This window comes from Papaver somniferum, unplaced genomic scaffold, assembly GCF_003573695.1.
Source record: "Papaver somniferum cultivar HN1 unplaced genomic scaffold, ASM357369v1 unplaced-scaffold_47, whole genome shotgun sequence".
NCBI lineage: Eukaryota > Viridiplantae > Streptophyta > Magnoliopsida > Ranunculales > Papaveraceae > Papaver > Papaver somniferum.
Genome location: NW_020647304.1, coordinates 1068715 through 1086147, shown reverse-complemented (window position 1 = coordinate 1086147; position 17433 = coordinate 1068715). Strand labels below are relative to the sequence as shown.

The 17433-nt window shown below is 35.9% G+C and overlaps 1 long non-coding RNA gene across 1 annotated transcript; it reads left to right on the top strand.

The window, feature by feature from the left end:
• The first annotated feature begins 13863 nt into the window (after positions 1-13863).
• Positions 13864-15568, top strand: LOC113342752. Its single transcript, XR_003356823.1, has 4 exons — positions 13864-13937; positions 14240-14356; positions 14771-14920; positions 15254-15568. It is a non-coding gene; the product is annotated as an uncharacterized LOC113342752 (long non-coding RNA).
• The last annotated feature ends 1865 nt before the right edge of the window (positions 15569-17433 follow it).

The following is a 17433-nucleotide window of genomic DNA, read 5'->3' as shown; positions in this document are numbered from 1 at the left end:
TCAATGGTGGTTCCTTTGGGTTTCCAGGTGGTGGTGGTATGTGGTCCATGAAAGCTGGTGTTGGACTGTGGAAAATGATCGAGATTTCTGATCCTGTGATAAACATTTGTGAGTGGTTTTAATCGGCAAATGTTGTTCGAATCTCCTAATGTTGGTTCCTTCGAGAGTCGTGGTGGTGGCGAATGTGGTGGTGGTGATCTTGAGATCTTGCGGAAGCAGCTAGCTTGTAGCATTAGGGCATCTACTGGTTTTCAGATATTGTGGCGGTGCAGCAGCAGACTTTGGCATTAGGGTTTCTACTCTTTTTTGAAATGAGATTGCGTTTAGGGTTACATGCTTGAGGCTTTGGACATTATAGGTTTATGTGCTTTTCAAATTTGCAATGTGATTAGTACTTATTGGGCCTACAAAGTTTTTTGGTCAGGAATCGTGATTTCAAAATGTTGTGCAAACAAGTTGGTCCCAAAGTTATTGGGCTTAGGACGCTTTAGTCCATCCATCTGAAGCCCATTACAGTTTAGTCCAAAAAAACCCCGTACAAAACAGATTAGTCCAACACATGGAGGAGTTAGTCCAAAACCACGGACGAGTCCCGATTTTGTGAGTTTCTCGTATACCATAATTACCCTTGAACGATTCCTGTTATATAAAGCCAGATTTTGAAATCGAAATTTTTGGATCTGAAACTTGAATTCAAAACAGGATGCAGCTCTTAGATGATTTGGGAGGCGATTTAACAGTTTCAGAGAGGATTTGATCGTTTCTACATCATATCTCAACTCAGATTACGTTCGAGTGTGTTCTAGAGTCGAAAATTCTTAATCTCAGATTTGAAGAAACCACAAAGTGATAAATTGATCGTTCCAGGTTTTAATTCATAGGTGATTTAACAGATTCTAGGAGCTTAGATTGGATTTGATTGCTAATGGAGCAGAGTTCAGCCCTAGGTGACGTGGACTGCTAATCTAGTTGCTAGATTAGCACTCCCATAGGACTTAGGAGGTAATCCTAGCTGACGTGTACTATTAATCTAGCTGCTAGATTAGCAAACATATGACTTAACCTAAGATGGTGGCAAAGATATAAATTTCTTTTTTTTTTGAGGTACTTAAGGAGGTACCTCAACCCAATAAATACAACCGACACAGAAAAAGGAGATCGAGTTTGGAATCGATCACCCAAAAAAACAAAGAGCCAAGGGAGAACAAGAAAAAACAGACAAACACTAATAACCTCACATCCACGTCAAAGCGGCCGATAAAAATACGAATCCCATAAAACAATTACCATGTTAGCCGTCAAATCCAACATGCTAGTGTTTGACTTCGCCCAAAAATAAGCTTGAATCTTGATATCTCGAATTAGTCTTTCCAAATTTCTCTTTTTGTGATCGAAAATTCTAGAGTTCCTTTATTTCCAAACGCACCACCATATTGCAACCGGTAAGTTGTTCTATATACGGTCTAGTCTTTCATCACCCCAATCATAACTCCAAGCTTTTATAGTTGTGGAAATATTAATATCGTAATTCCAATTGAAGTTGCATCCTTCGGAAAAATAATCCCAACTTCTTCTTGTTCGCCAACAATCATAGAACAAATGAGCACTTGGTTCATCTTTATCTTCACAAAACCGACACACCCTATCCACATTCATACGCCTTCTAAAAAGCTTGTCCGTCGTCAGCAATCTTCCATGGTATAAAATCCATAGAAAAAAGTTTACTTTGTACGGATAAAGTCGACTCCAAATAATCTCATTTGGGAAGTTACTATCGCCTTGGTCACAAAGAGAATCAAACCCGCACTTAATCGTATAAGCATCAACCGTATTGTTTCTATCCACCATCCACAATCTAGAGTCTACGATCCCTTCTTGAATATTCACCACTTCTAGTAATGAGTTTATGGAATCAATCTCCCTCGTCATGGCTTGAGAATATCTAGAAATGAGTTTATGGAGGCAAAGATATAAATATTTAGTGCACTATTGTTGTGCCACATATGTCTCCCTGTCTAATGTCCATACAACAAAAAGTTTGAGATGGAGGCAAAGATGCAAATAGTAGGTGCATTTAGACGCAAAAAAATTTGAAGAGAAAAAGAAATGAGAGAATCATAGAAGCTACTTGAGGGAAATCAAGGAGTATGATTTGGTTATTCTCTAACATCTTTGGAATGATTTCTCCTCTCAGTATTAAAGAGTCATGTTTAATGGTTTTATGGGCAGCTGACACCAGCTTAGAAAACATGGAGTTGGTTCTGGTACCTAACTTTACCGTGTTTGCCCTTTCGTCTTAGTTGTTACCTCAATTTCAAGCAAAATATCTCGGAACACACAAGAATTCATGTGACTCCTTTTTTTCTAAAATGATTTGACAGTTGCATTCTACCAATAACTGGCATTCACCTCAGTAACATTTTTCACTCAAAAGTGGAACCAAAAGTGACAAGGCATTTTGGGGATGTGTAGTCCAAGGCCTCCTAGGCTAAAGCCAAAGGAAACGTTAGATTTGAAGGACATTTTGGTAATTCACATTCTTGTGTTGTCTATAAAACTAAAACCCTAGACTCAGCTGTTGTGTTGGAACTGAGAAATAGAGAGTGAAAGCCGAGAAGAGAGAACAGGCCGGCGGCGCGGATTTGATCACACATGTGTTTTTGTTATGAATGTAATTTCGGATTTGTATATAGGGGGTAGATTAATCGACACAATAGATAGCAGGATGATATTTCCTCTCATGGTTTTAATTTTACAGGCTGTACATTGATTGCATCTTCAGGGGTTCCCAATAAACCACATGAATTTTACAGGTTCTCATTGAAAGAAAGTACATGTGATTCTACTAAATTTTTATATGCTCTAATATCCTTGCATATGAAGAAGTGTTCTATCTCTGAGATCATCATAGGTAATAGTCTGTGAAACAATGGTGTTCTCCGATGTTCTCATGGTCTTAATTAGCCCATAATTTTAACATTCACGTTGTAATTTTTTTTCTATGCAGGGATGGTATGGTATTTATACCTTAGATTTGAGACAACTTTCATCTGACCTTAATATAAGAATTGGGTATCGTGGCGTAGAAATTTGCCGCTTTAGCGTGCCTCAGCTCAACAATAAATCGGTAGATCAGCAGAAAAATTTCAGATCTTAAAATATAGGTAAGCATCAAACGAGAGATGTTTTGAGTGGTTTGTTTCTTCAAGTATCAATTCTTATCTAGTTAAGCAATATGATTGTGACAAATTAAGCAATTGATTTCAGTTGGGGAAATCTCATGGTGTGTTCTTATCTGATTAACAAAATCTTCAAATTTTGTTCAAATGTTACTTATAGCCAAGCCACGAACTAATTAAGGACTAAAGGGAAAAAACTTGAAACACCAAAATAGACCCGGAAAGTCTACTTTCTTACTCTTCGGTTGCATATGTGGATCCAGATGCTCCATCCTACATATGAAGAGGATTTTGTATTTAATCTATACAAGTGGGCGTCAAACCAGCCGGATTTTGTTCTTTAAGTCTGATATATGAAGAGGCCTGGGTGTGAGATTTATCGATGTAATTTTATTATCTTTATTCAAAGTTTTATGAAATTGAATTACTTTGATGAAGCTGTTGGTGTGCTTACATTTATCAATGAATAATTTGGAACACAAAAAAGATAATGTCGATGATTGGAATCATCACTCCACAGTCGCATAATGGAGATCACAAATTGTATTAAACAACGGGAGACACCATCTGCATTCCTACCTACTTACGATGTCTTCTCTGATAAAATATTAATCTTCTCTGTATAAATCATCCACTATTCAGAATAGTCAGAAAGATTGTGAGATCTAACAATTTTGAAGTTTGTATTATAGACGCTGAACTGAAGATATTCGTAGGGTTACCTAAAGCTTTTAGGGTTTCATAAGGGTGTTAAATAGGCGATCCAATGGTTGGGAAATGTTTGAGATATGTAATCTGGATCCAACGGTTAGAGGGTGGTGAAGGCTTGTTGTTATGGACTTGTAGTGTTTTGGTTCACGGTTTGAAATAGCCCAGTAATGATCAGGACCACTTCATTCACATCTTGAGAATGTTTCAACCATAGTAGTCAATATCGGCCGTATCGGCCGATATATCGGGGATATTTCGGATATCGGCCCAAAACAATACGATAAGAAGGATATCGGGGATACGATATTCGTCCGATAATATCGGCCGTATCGGTCGAATATCGACCGTTTCGGTCAAATATCGGTCGTATCGGTCGATACGAAATTTTCCTACATTTCCTGATATAAGACGGTATTGGTCGTTTTCTATAAAGTTTAAAGGTAATTTTGGCGAAAAAAGTCTTCCGGGTGGTAGTAGAGGTGCATGTAGCTCTCGAAGCAAGTCTACTAAAATTACTCTTTTGTTTTTTTGATAAAATTGATGTTATCTATTATATCTTATCCGAAAATGTGTGGAGAAATGTTTAATATAAAATTATAGTCTCTAAATCTAGAACCGATATTTCAACGATAATATCCCCGATATAAAATCGTACTAGTGTAACGGTCCCGGCCGAGATGAACCGATATCCGATATTAACTACATTGGTTTCAACTATGGGTGCTGGTTTTAGTTGGAGAATCGGTGCTGATTTGACTGGTACTGGTGGGTTTGGGTTCCGACGATGGTTCTAGTGTTCCACTTAGGAAAGTGGATCTGATCCACTTATAAGGATTTGTGCTTTTCTAATGAGCAGAGTGGTGGTTCGATTGGTACGGTGTCCTCACTTGTGTTGTGTGCAATTAAGTTGACGAAGCTAGTGTAGGTGGTGCAGCAGCAGGTGGAGGAGCTGGGAAAGGCGGCAGTGATAGGAGCCGGGAAATTGTGATAGTGAATCACACTGGATGTTGAGAACATTAGGGTTTCTAAATTCAGATGGGCTTGTATTGTGGTAAAATCACTGGATTTTTCGTTGGGTGTACCTGGGCTCTTACACTCTTGTTTGTAAGTAGCACTGCTTTGGTTGTGATTGTACCATGCCATCGTTCCTCAAATCCTCTCCATTTTTTTTGGTTTTCTTTTTCAACAAGGCACAAAATCTAAGCTTAAGAAAATGGTTCTCAAATTCCCCAAGTTAATTGTGTAGGCACTAAACACTAATCCAAAACCAAAGTGGTGATTGTTAACGAGGGCATTTTAGCACCAAAAAGTCGTTAAAGTTAAATGGGAAATTAATATTTGATGGATCCGGAATGTAAAGTATCATCCATTTCCATAATAGATTCCAATGTGGGGAGGATTCTCGAATTGATCTCAGTGGCATGCATCTTAATAATATTGATCCTGAAGATCGGGTTCTTCTTGAGCGTAACATTTCGGAAGAAGAAATTCTCTCTGCTCTTAAGCTGTGGGTCAAGATAGGCGCCTGGTCCGGATGGATTTCAGGTGAGTGTGATTATTAAGTGTTGGGACTTTATGAAGCGGGATATTATTGTTGCGACACCAAACCTTCTTACATTATGATTTCTTTATTTAGTTTTACCTTAATTACTGCTTAGGCTTTCCTAGTTTAAATAGAACACTTTTAATTGCATTACTTGCTGAACACGCAATGATTATCTATAAATACTTGCTCGAGATGTAACAAAACCGTAAGTTTTATTAATACAAATTCAGTTTAACTTATTTTCTTCCCTTAAACTCCAAAGTAGAGGTTGTTAAGCCCAAAACAAAAGGGTTTATCTAGGGTTCTTGACTTCTTTCTTGAGTTCTAACTATTGTTTGGTTAAGTATCCTAACATCTGGTATCAAAGCAAGGTTAGATTAAACCCTAAATTTTACCAAATATTTTTTTTTAGAGATGACTTATACCGAAAACATGAAGGAGGTTAAGACGTTCTTGTGTCTTTATCAGAAAAACTGGATACTCTTGTTACTACCATTAACAAAAACCATGATTAGAGAACATTTGATTAGAGAACATTACAATTTAGACAACCAAAAAGAAACTTCTAATGAATAAATTTGTATGCACACAAGTTTACTTGGCCACTTTTTGCAAAACGTACACCCTGTAATACAATCTCTCCATTCTTATAGAGATAATGAAGTGGCCGCACTACAACTGAGGGTTTTATGTCTTTTGAAATGCTGAAAATTCTGTCCCAAGAATCTATGTTGGAAAATTGTATTTGATGTGACAATTTTCGAGTGAATAGAAAATCCTTTGTATATTGGATTTGGAAACGGGTTGTATACATAGGAAAAGTTAGTTACAGTGAAACCTAATATAGCTATTTGTATACAGACACAACCCTCCATGAAGCAACACGATGATTCGGCGAAGAGGTACCATTAGCATCTATATATACCCTGCAGAATTAGGTTAGAAGATCAACCAGAAAACTAGTATCCAATCGTTTGCATTCATTAGAGATTAAGTCTTTTCAATGAAGAGAGTTCATCACTAAAGTTTTGGTTCGCCGTTTCTCGAAGTTTGGAGTGCTACTACATCGAGAAGAAAGTCGTTGTATCCTGGGAGACAGACATTGATAATTCCTAAGCACCAGTGCAGGGTGAATCCTTCTTAAGGCTAGAGGATATAATCCTTGCCTCGACATTGATTTCGTATAGTGGGGTTTGCGTCTCTCTTCTTCTCTGTTTGTTTTATTGCAGTATATACACAAGTTTGCCAAGAATCTATAACTCCATAATCTTTCAGCACCCAAAGATTCAATGTCTCTAAGTAGGATCTACATATAATAACGTATTTTCCCAATGCTATCACATGAATTTGAAGCTAATCTACAAACCCAAACTTTAGAACAAATATCGGAATACGGTTCCTTGCCGGCTATTATGAGCAATTTGAAATCATCGATTTTCCAAAATTTACTAACGCTATACAGTGGACTACAATGTTGCGAAACAATTTTCATCCTTGATGGTCTTTTTTGCCACCTAATCTCGGTTGAAGGTCTTTTTTCTTTGTCCATGGACCACAAAACCTCTTTCACACGGCTATTGTTTTCATAAGCCTGGACCATTATGTTGGTATGGTAAAATTTTCTCATTTTTGTAGTGTTTTACTCAATCTTAAAGAGTCATGTTTTACTCATCTTAGTCTTTACCTAAATTTCAAGCAAAATATCTTGGAACATACAAGAATTCATCCGACTTGTTTTCTTGTAAACTGTTGCCCTTTCGTCCTAGTAATAATTCGCATTCACCTCAGTAACAAGTGGAACCAAAAGTGACAAGGCATTTTGAGGGGTGTACCCAAAGGTCTAGGCTAAAATACCAAGGAAAAGTCAGATTTGAAGGATATTCTGGTAATTCGCATTCTTGTGTTGTTTATCTATAAAAATAAAACCCTAGACTCAGCTGTTGTACTGGAACATCCGGCTGCGCTGCATCTCTTACAGAAGAACCGAAAGCTTAAGAAGATCTGATCACAGATGGATTTTTGTTATCTGAGAAGGGGCACAAATCCGTTATTTATAGTGGGGACTATACTTACACCATTTTCAGTTGACGTAGTTTTTAGTAACGTATGGTAAGGGAAGAGGCAGCATATTAGTGTAAGAGTCAAACAAATGACAAAGTTTAATGGGTAAATGCTGACTCCATTCACCTGCCCTCACCTATGCCGATAATTATATAAGTACCTAGTACTAAAAAATTTCACAAAGCATATGACTATAATTGTAAAATGCCTATAAATAAATACTAAACATCTGGCAATTTTTTCTGCTCAATTTTCGTTTTTTTTTTTTTTTTTTTTTGTTAATCGAGCAGAAGAACGTTTAAACTAAAGTCTGTCAACGTTCGTTAACTTGGTCAAATGGCTAAAAATCATCGTTAGACGGGGCAATATTTTTGATGCTTGCTTCGGGCATCATCTACCTCAGGGCCGGCCCTGTTTGTTATGAATGCAATTTTGGGTTTGTATGCGGAGCATTACGCATCCCTTGGAAGATTAAACCACTCAATAGATAGCACGATGATATTTCCTTTCATGGTTTTAATTTTACAGGATCTGCAGTGATTGCATCTTCAGCAGTTCCCAATAAACCACATGAAGCTGAAGAGATTTTCATTTCTCATTTGCACTTATGTCACGAGTTTCCAATAAACCACGGTGAAGCAGAACTGATTTTATTCACCCTGCATAGATTTCTCTTCGATTTTTTACATTGTAATATAAATCTGATGGTTAAGTTGTGATGATGAACTTTAAAGAATTGCTTGTGCAATTTGAGAAATCCTTAGTTTGGAAATGTCATCCATCAATTGTACAACCTCATTGCGACAATGTTATAACCTAGAAACCATTGGATGTCAGGAACATGACATGGTATAGAGAACAGCAATAATAACTATGTTCTAGCCACATTTGATAGATACATCTTTGGTCTTTATGAGAGGAAATATCATCGTGCTATCTATTGAGTGGTGGTGGAGCAAACTGACATAACAAGTACGAGTTAAAATTTAATATATGATAGGAGTTTCAAGTACGAGTTACCAAAATTTATTAAGGGTACACAATGGAAATTTTCATCCTTGATGGTCTTTTTTACCACCAAATCTCTTGGTTGAAGGTCTTTTTTCTTTTTCTTTTTCCAAAGAGAAGTTTATATTAAAAAGAAAAAGAGAACCAAGGAACAATCCAAGGCCAAAGAATTACGTACATATTAGAGTTTTCCAATTACTCCAAATTAGGCTAGGATCAACATACTTGAAAGTATCAGTATATTGCAAGACCATAAAACTATCAACTGCTTAACCAAATCAATATTTTCTTGCACACACTTATGACGACCTCCAAAAACCATGCCATTCCTTTCCTTCCACAAAACCCAACAAATCGCATAATCCACTATTTTCCAGACATGTCTTCCTTTACCACGCAAAACATTAGTTTCCCAAGCCTCAAATAATTGAAGCAACGTACTTGGTATAGGCCAAGCAATTCTAAAAGCTGCAATGAAGTACTTCCAAATCTCAAAAGAATACTTGCAATGAAGGAACATATGGTTCGCAGATTCCCTAACATCATTGCATAAGACGCATTGTTCACTTTCTATGTCTACACCACGATGGCTCAACATATCTCTAGATGGTAAAGAGTCATGAAAAGTAGCCCACAAAATAAAACTCACCTTGTTAGGGATATGAGAGTGCCAAAGAAAATTATTGAAGCCGCAATCATCCAAGTCACCTAAGAGTTTCTCATAACAATTGGAAGTGCTTAAGTTATCCACAATCTCCATTTTGTCATCCTCTTCGTCTAAAACAGGAACATGATGTAAATCACGTTTTAGTAAATCCCATTCGAAGGTCTTTTTTCTTTATCCATGTAAACCTGGACAACCAAACTTGTTTTAGAAACATTACTGCACCTCTTTTACACGGCTGTTGTTTTCATAAGCCTGCACCATTACTTCGTTATGGTAACATCTTCCCCCTTTTGTAATGTTTTACTCGGTCTTCAGGAGTCATGTTTAATGGTTTTATGGGCAGCTGACCCCTACTTAGGAAACTTAGAGTTGGTTCTGGCACCTAACTTTACCTTGTTTGCCCTGTTCAAGCCGTCTGTGCATAGTTTTTCCTTTGAAGGGAATATATATTGGAATTAAAATAGATCAAAGGTGTGCCATAGCTATGATTCCATAAATTTGTTAGAAAGACTCTGTTCCCTGTAATTAATAATCGGTAACATTGATCGACACATTGTGGCATTGCAGGTGCGTTGTGTTTTTTCTCTGCTCGTGACATATGTGTATGAATACTTGGTTCGAGAACAATACAATTTACAGTACCATAAACATATTTCAAATATATAAATTTGAATGCACAAGTTTACTTGGCCACCTCTTTTTTGCTGTGATAACTCCCAACCCTATAAACACCATCCACGTGTAACGAAAACATAATCAACACCGTCTGTGATAGATATATCTTGGTCAGAAATGACGGTCAGGCATATGGTACGTGTTAACCGTTCAATCATATAATGAAAACAAATCAACGATTGCAATTAACCCTAGTATAGAAGGGAAGATCTGTGTGCCTTATAAGTAGGAAAGTTTAGCCTTTCCATCGTCTCTGTAGTGAAACTCTGAAAGATAGGAACCCTAAAAATCAAGAAGTAGCAGATCTGAAAAATCTCTCTCTCTATGATCATCAAAATCATCTCAACCAAATCACCATGACCGGTTTTAAACATCTTCAAAAACAACAATTTGCAGCATAATGATTTCTCCTCTCAAAAACCAAAAACAAATTTACATCTTCCCCCTTTCAAATGTCCACAGGACGGTATTCAATTGTGAAGAACAACAGTGAAGGTGGAGGCGAAGGTAGAAAAACTAGATGCATTTAGTCAGAAACAAAATTCCATGTGATAAAGAAACATGAGGAGTATAGAAGCTACATGAGGCAAATCAAGTGACATGAAATTATTTTTGCATCGAAGATCTGTGTGATTTAATTATTTTTATTATGAGCAATTTGGTATCACAAAGTATGCATTTTGAAAACTTCTTCAGCATTCAAAGAGAGTATAGTTCAATTGAATTCTGAAGAAGTGGAAAGTAAAGCAAGGAGTTGAGAACTACAAAATTATTATCTTTGTTGCTCTAGTCTTTTTAGTTTTAGTATATTGTTGCTTGCTGGCATGCCATTGTCCATTTTGAATAGACAGAAGATTTCCTAAAGGGGTTCTCTTCTTGAATTTGAAATAATTAGAATATTATGTATTAATTATGCTCATCCTGAATTTTGATTTGGTCATGTTCATCAACTGAGTGGATGAGTATCACTGCATCTATAATATAAAAGCTGTAAAATCAATTGAACGTGTATCATTATCTGTAATGTAGCTGTAAATTAAGTTGGGCGTTTGTGTGTTTCTTAGGTGTGGAATTCGTACTAAGGGATCACAATAACAACATTTATAGTAATGATCTTTGCCTCTAGTTCCAAAATTAGAAGCAAGCATGATCATTGAAACTAAGCTTACAAATTTTCTAATAATGTGACCACTATATTGGTCAAATTCGCTGCATTAATAATAGTCAACTTCTTGATTTCTAAGAAAACTATCAGTGCCTAACCGTGTACCATATTAGAGTCTGATTCGTATAATGCATGTAATATTCAGCGGTAACGGTGTATTTGCTGGTAGCACATTACTTAAAAGATGGATATTGTAGGGAGTTAACCATCCGAATGTATAGAAGGACACCATCCAAATATATTTCTATTGGAAACACTATTTAAATACCCTTATTCAATTTTTAAAAATATCCCAACTTTCTGAAAAGTGGAAGGAACTAGCACAGGTTGCTTTCAGACGCAGTTGCTTCCAAAAAGTGGAAGCAACTTTCTCAAGTTGACTCCAAAATATTAATTTTTTACCCCTTCGAGGTATTTGTGCAAGGTCAACACAAATGGAGGGTATTTATAACATTCCCACTATTTCTAATATACCACAAGTAGTACTGTGTTAACCATGTATCTTTTACGAAAACATTGTTTTGGAACTTTTGAATGAATGTCATCGAACCGTGCATGATCTAGAAAGGGGATAGGAAGACTTACAGGGAGACACCATTTGAGCAATCCCATGGTCGAAGAAGAAAACAAACTACCAAGAGAACAACAAAAAATCCTTGTCTTGTGTGGTTTTTTATCCGTTGTTCTCTTGGTAGTTTGTTTTCTTCTTCGTTTAATCACAAATATCAAAGTGTTGCGGTGAAAATCCCAACAGTATCTCCATTTCATTTTGGTCCGTCATATCTGTAGCGAAGAAAAACAAAAAAGAAAACCCTAGCAGCCGCCAGCCGTGGAAGTAATCAGCAACAACAGATCTCTCATCAATGATTATAGTCACACCTAAATCAACTTCAACAATTTATTCGGCACAATAATTTTTCCTCTCAAAAGTCTAAAACAGTTCTTCAATTATTATTTCTTTGATGTGTTTCTTCTTAAGAAATTTTGATGGTAATAATATGGGTTTCCCAAATGATTTGCCTATTCAATCACACATTAATATTTGTTTTTATGTTGGTCAGATTCATTAATTATCATGATTCATAAGATTTGCTCAATTAGAATTTTGGATATTTGTAGTTTGCAATTCAGTAGTGATTAGATTTTTGTTGATCGACCTTATGGAGATCGACTTTAGATTAATAAAACGTTTCTTATCAGCAAGAACAGATCTCTCATCCATGATTATCACCCGCTAATCTTATTGATTATTTTATTGTCTGATATTTCGCAAAGTTACTACCTTAATGTTACTTCTTTTTTCCCCAATCTTTACCAGTGCTATCTTTGGGTAAGAATTACTGGTGTTCAAAGTTGCGCTCTTTGATTTGTTAATTATCCATAGATTTTTACCGAGGCTGTATTTCTTTTCGTTGTCTATAGTGACTGGATAGAAGATTGAAGTTGTCTGTTTGATGTATTGTTTAGCAGGTGGAACACGAATTGTAGGTTTTGAGAAACTGTGCATCTATCTGGCTCTCAATTTTGATGTAATTGTGGCTGGAATGTCCTTCCTTTTAGGCCAATATGTTTAACTCGCTCAAGTATGTTTAACTCGCTCAAGTATGTTTAACTCTTTCTTGCAAGAAAAAAGAAAAACTAGTTGATCAGATTCATAAATTACAAAGATGAGATGTCTTGGTTGCTTATGTTCAATACATATTCAACCTGACCAGACCCGAGTTCACTTTACTGATAAATGGGTACCAGAAGAGCCATGTACGACTGCAGTTTGAGTTGTCAAAGATCATGGTCATGCAAATTGTCATTTTGATGAGCTTCACTTTCTTTTCTTTACAAGTGTTGCAAGTCAATGTTCAAGAGCCTGGACAAAACCTTTAGCTTAGTTCTAGAAATTTCTGCTGTCCATGACATTAGTATTGTAAAACGGTGAATGGCATGGTATCTTTCACTTTCACCGTCTGTCTTCGTAGAGAACTTGAGAATACGGGTTAATTTGACCCTTTACACCAAGGATAAGGTCAGAGGCAAATGTAGGATACACTAGTTAGATTCACATTTAGCCAATACTTATGCACTACTGAAATCACAAAGTTTCAGCTGATGACAATATACTAAGCGGAGGAAGACGATAACTTTGGCATTTTAAGGGGCCAAATGTATAAGGTAAGTGCAGAAACTATTAAGCTACTAAGACAAATGTGTAAATAACGTTATATGTGTACACGGACATAAATCAGTAACATCACAAAAGTAATTCTAAAATAAAGGGATTTTATAAAAAAAAAAAAAAAAAAGGTAGCAATTACTTGATGGTACTCATGCTTTCGATTCTTTCTGAGGTACGTCTAGTTAATCTAGACTGCTTATGTCAACTTTGAAGCATTTCGGTTTCTTTTCATGTTCAAGTCGACGTTGTAGAGACGACTAGAGTCTTAAGACATATCCTGGGAAATTATATGTACAACAATATATGAATACGGGTACCTATATTTGTCTTCGAAACACATACCGCAGCTAGTTTGGCAATGAAGCTAGCCTTAGGCGACTAATTAATAAACTTTACAAATGCATACGGTCACGATACATGAACTTCACCATTTCCGGGCCATTTTTATACTTTAAACCAAATATTACACGGAAAGTGGGTCATTTGTTAGACCCAGGAATTCAAATCCAAGGACTAGTTAACCAAAAAACTGAATACTAAGTCTCCAAGAGTCCAAGACTTCAATACAGACCATGTAAAATCTCAAACATCTCCTACCGTTAGATCTCCATCTAGGTCTAGGTCATTTATATATAAACTAAAAACATACTCTAAAACCAAATTATTCAGCCGCGTACGAAGTAAAACTTTCACTTTGCTCATTTTCTATAGATCTCGTCTAATTTTTCTTCTGAATTATGGATGATTCTTCAAGGGTATGTTTATCTCTCACATATCTTAGCATCTGTATTCTTACTAGTACTACTGATCTCCTATTTCCTCTGAAATTTCTGGAAGAAGATGAAACCCGTCCGGTTGTTGATGGCATTGACCCACACAATGATTTTTCCTCTCAAAAACCAAGTTTTTCTCTACATATTGTTATGTTGTATAATTGGGGCGTTTTGAATTCGTTTCAGTAAGCACTTCATTTTTATTCTATTTTTAATTAGGGTTTGAGTTTTTCATTACTTGTCTATTGTTTGATTTGAGGCTCATAAATTTTTTTCGTGTACAGGGGTTTTTGGATTGTTTTTGTGAGTTGAACTCCCGTTTAATCTAAGAAGAAAATCTGAAGCATGATCGTCACTAATATTTGGAGCTGTCGATAGTGCTCCTCTAGAAAATGGTCAAAGTAAGTTATTCTCCTACTTTTTTTTTTCTTTTTTTCTCCACAATTTAGTTTTGAGTTATCAATATTTGCTTTTTGCTTATTAGATTAGTGTAGTTGAGATGTATGTGTATACTAGATCTATGAATAAAATATGTTAGTATGGAATTGTGTGCGTGACTGGGAAATCCTTAGTATGGAAATGTCATCCGTTAATTGCAGAACCTCATGTGATGGAGTTAGACCGTTTAAACTTTTGGATGTCAGGATTTTGAAATAGTATGATGCAGGGACAAAAACCACATCATGTCAGGAATTTGAAATAGTATGATTCATGGTATTAAGAACATTCATAAGAACCATGTTCTGGTCACATTCGATAGATTCTTCTTTGGTCTTTTGGCACTTGGCTCACTATTGCTACTATATGTATCTCAGGTCTTGCGAATTGCTGGATTTAACGGATGGAAATCAACTGCTGATGTTAATCATTTCGAGAACCTCATGCAAAGCCGATCGAAAAAAAAAGGATGTTACATCTTAGAAACGTCCGGATGTTAGGAAAAAGACATAGTATTAAAAAGAGTGGTAAGAACTGTTTTCCGGTCACATTCATGACATTGGATTTTGATATGGGTATATATTTTTAGAAAGGATATTAGTAGTTCTTTAGTTATGATATAGTGGTCAAGATTGTCAGCCTTCCCATTAGATTAAGAAACAATGTCTGTCATTTCTTTTTTTTTGGCACCCTTGTATTGTAATTGAATCCGTATACTGTAGAGATGCAAAATGTTGCCCGTTTCTTCCTTCGTGTGTAATGATTAGTTTAAAATAATTGCGGAAGGGTCTGTTGTTTGATTAGTCTTTTTTTCCTTGGCAAAACAAGCCTAACATCATCAGTAATCGTTTGAGTTGCAGAACCCTTAAGTGACGACATTGCTTCAAACCTCTACAATAACTTTTCTGAGACCTCAGAGAGGTTATGATCCTGACTCATGAGACTATTGCCTCTATTTATCATGGGGCTGTGTGCACAAGAATTTTGGTGAGAAAGAATATTCAACTTAATGCTGGTACACGTGGAGCACTTTTAAGTTGGCATTGCAGAATTATGGTAGTCGGTCTTACTCTCGAGAGGGATGGAACTTCAGAAATAAAAAGCCTATAGTTTGGTATTATTATGCAGTGGCTTATTATCAGTTATGTATTACTTTGGAATTCTGTTTGAATTATCGAGCATTGAACTTTTGTGTAATCAAATAAGTATTCAGACTATCTAGCTAATTCTCAAAGTAGATTTTGAGATTTTGTAGAAATGTTAGATTTTTTTGCTTTCATTTCATTCTCATCCATCACCCACCACTACTCTTCATTAGCCTTTGCCTGTAAAAGGGCTTTCATTTAGTATAGAGCTAAAAATTTCCAATATATCCTTTTGGCTCCCTAAGATGGTCATAGAGCACGAAATGTTGCTAGTATCCTTTTGGTTTCCGATGTATCTTTCTGGTTCCCTGTTGGAAATTGTTGCTTGCTTTTGGTTTGCCTCGAGGAACTGCTGAGTGCAAGAGAAACTAGCTTACATCCGGTTGGAAAGAGTAGTAGCTGAGTAAGTTAAGTTCACTGGCAACAAGAACAAAAAACTACTTGGTCAGATTGTGAGTTACTATGTTTATTCACGTATTACAGTGAGGGATCAAATCCTTCGAGCCAACCTCACCCTCTCCTCAGTTGGGATGTTGGTAATGACAACCATTGGTGGAAAAACACCATCCACGTCTAACACCGTCTGTGACAGATTTCTCGGTCAGAAATCATGGTCAGGCGTAGGGTACCTGTGGAGCTTTCAATCAAATAACAAAAACAAATGGACGGTTCGAATTAGCCCTAATATTCGCGGGCAGATATCTATGCCTTATAAATAGGAAAGTTTTTGCCATTATCTTCAGCCTCCGTCATCTCTCTAGTGAAAATACGAATCCTAAGAAATATCAAGAAACAACTGATCCGATTATCAAAATCATCACAACCAAATATCAAAAACAATCTACATCGTAACGATTTCTCCTCTCAAGAATGTAAAAATACTTCTTAAATCTTCCTGTTCTTATCTATAAAAATCTGTACAAAGAAATTTGAGGAGCATATAAGCTACGTGAGTGTTTGCGTTTTGAAACGTTGCAATGTGTCTGTATACTTTTTCCCTGCAGATCTGTGTGTTTTAATTTATTTATTTATTCCAATGAGAAATTTAGTATCACAATTTCCCATTTTGCGAAGGAGTTAAATGCTTTACTGTGAGGAATAAGTGTATGCATTTTGAATGTGTGATGACAAAATTACATCAAATTAGTTTGATTATTCGTTTACCCTTCAGATCTGATTTAAATTGCTATTTAAGCCGTCTGTGGCTTGGGAGATCTTTGCAATTGTTTGATTATAAAGTTCTTTCAAAAATGGACATTGGAGAAAAAATGGTTGCTTTGCTTGTATTATATGAGTGTGAATTAGAATAATAGTCTTTGGAAACATACGTTAGTACTACTCCTTTGTATTGTTTTAAAATTTAACAAAGTGATTGAATTGTATTAAGAATCAGATAATGCTATCCTCTATTTGATAGGTATACTATACATTAATTGCACAGTTCGCTGTACGACTAACTCCATTTGATGTGAAAGATAGAGGAGATACAATAGAAAGAATAAGAATCAACCATTACAATTTCGTTATTGTATCCGGATTACGCTGTTAGTTGTTGAAGAGAACATTCAGATATAATAAAAAGAACATTCTATGTGTTTTTTCTATTTTATTTTATGAGAAATTTGATATCAAAAATTCTTTGTTAAGGAGATACAATAAAAAGAACATTGTTTTTGGTTTTTTCTATTTTATTTTATAAGAAATTTGATTGATATCACAAATTCGCCATTTGATAAGGAGTAATATGTTTGTATGGTTAGGAACTGTATGCATTTTCAATAGTTCTTTGTTCTTCAGCATTGCCTTGTCTTATGACAATGTTAGTAATGTTTTTGATTTCCTTTCAGGTCCGCCTTAAATTAGATTACTGTATAAGCCATTTGTGCATAGTTTTG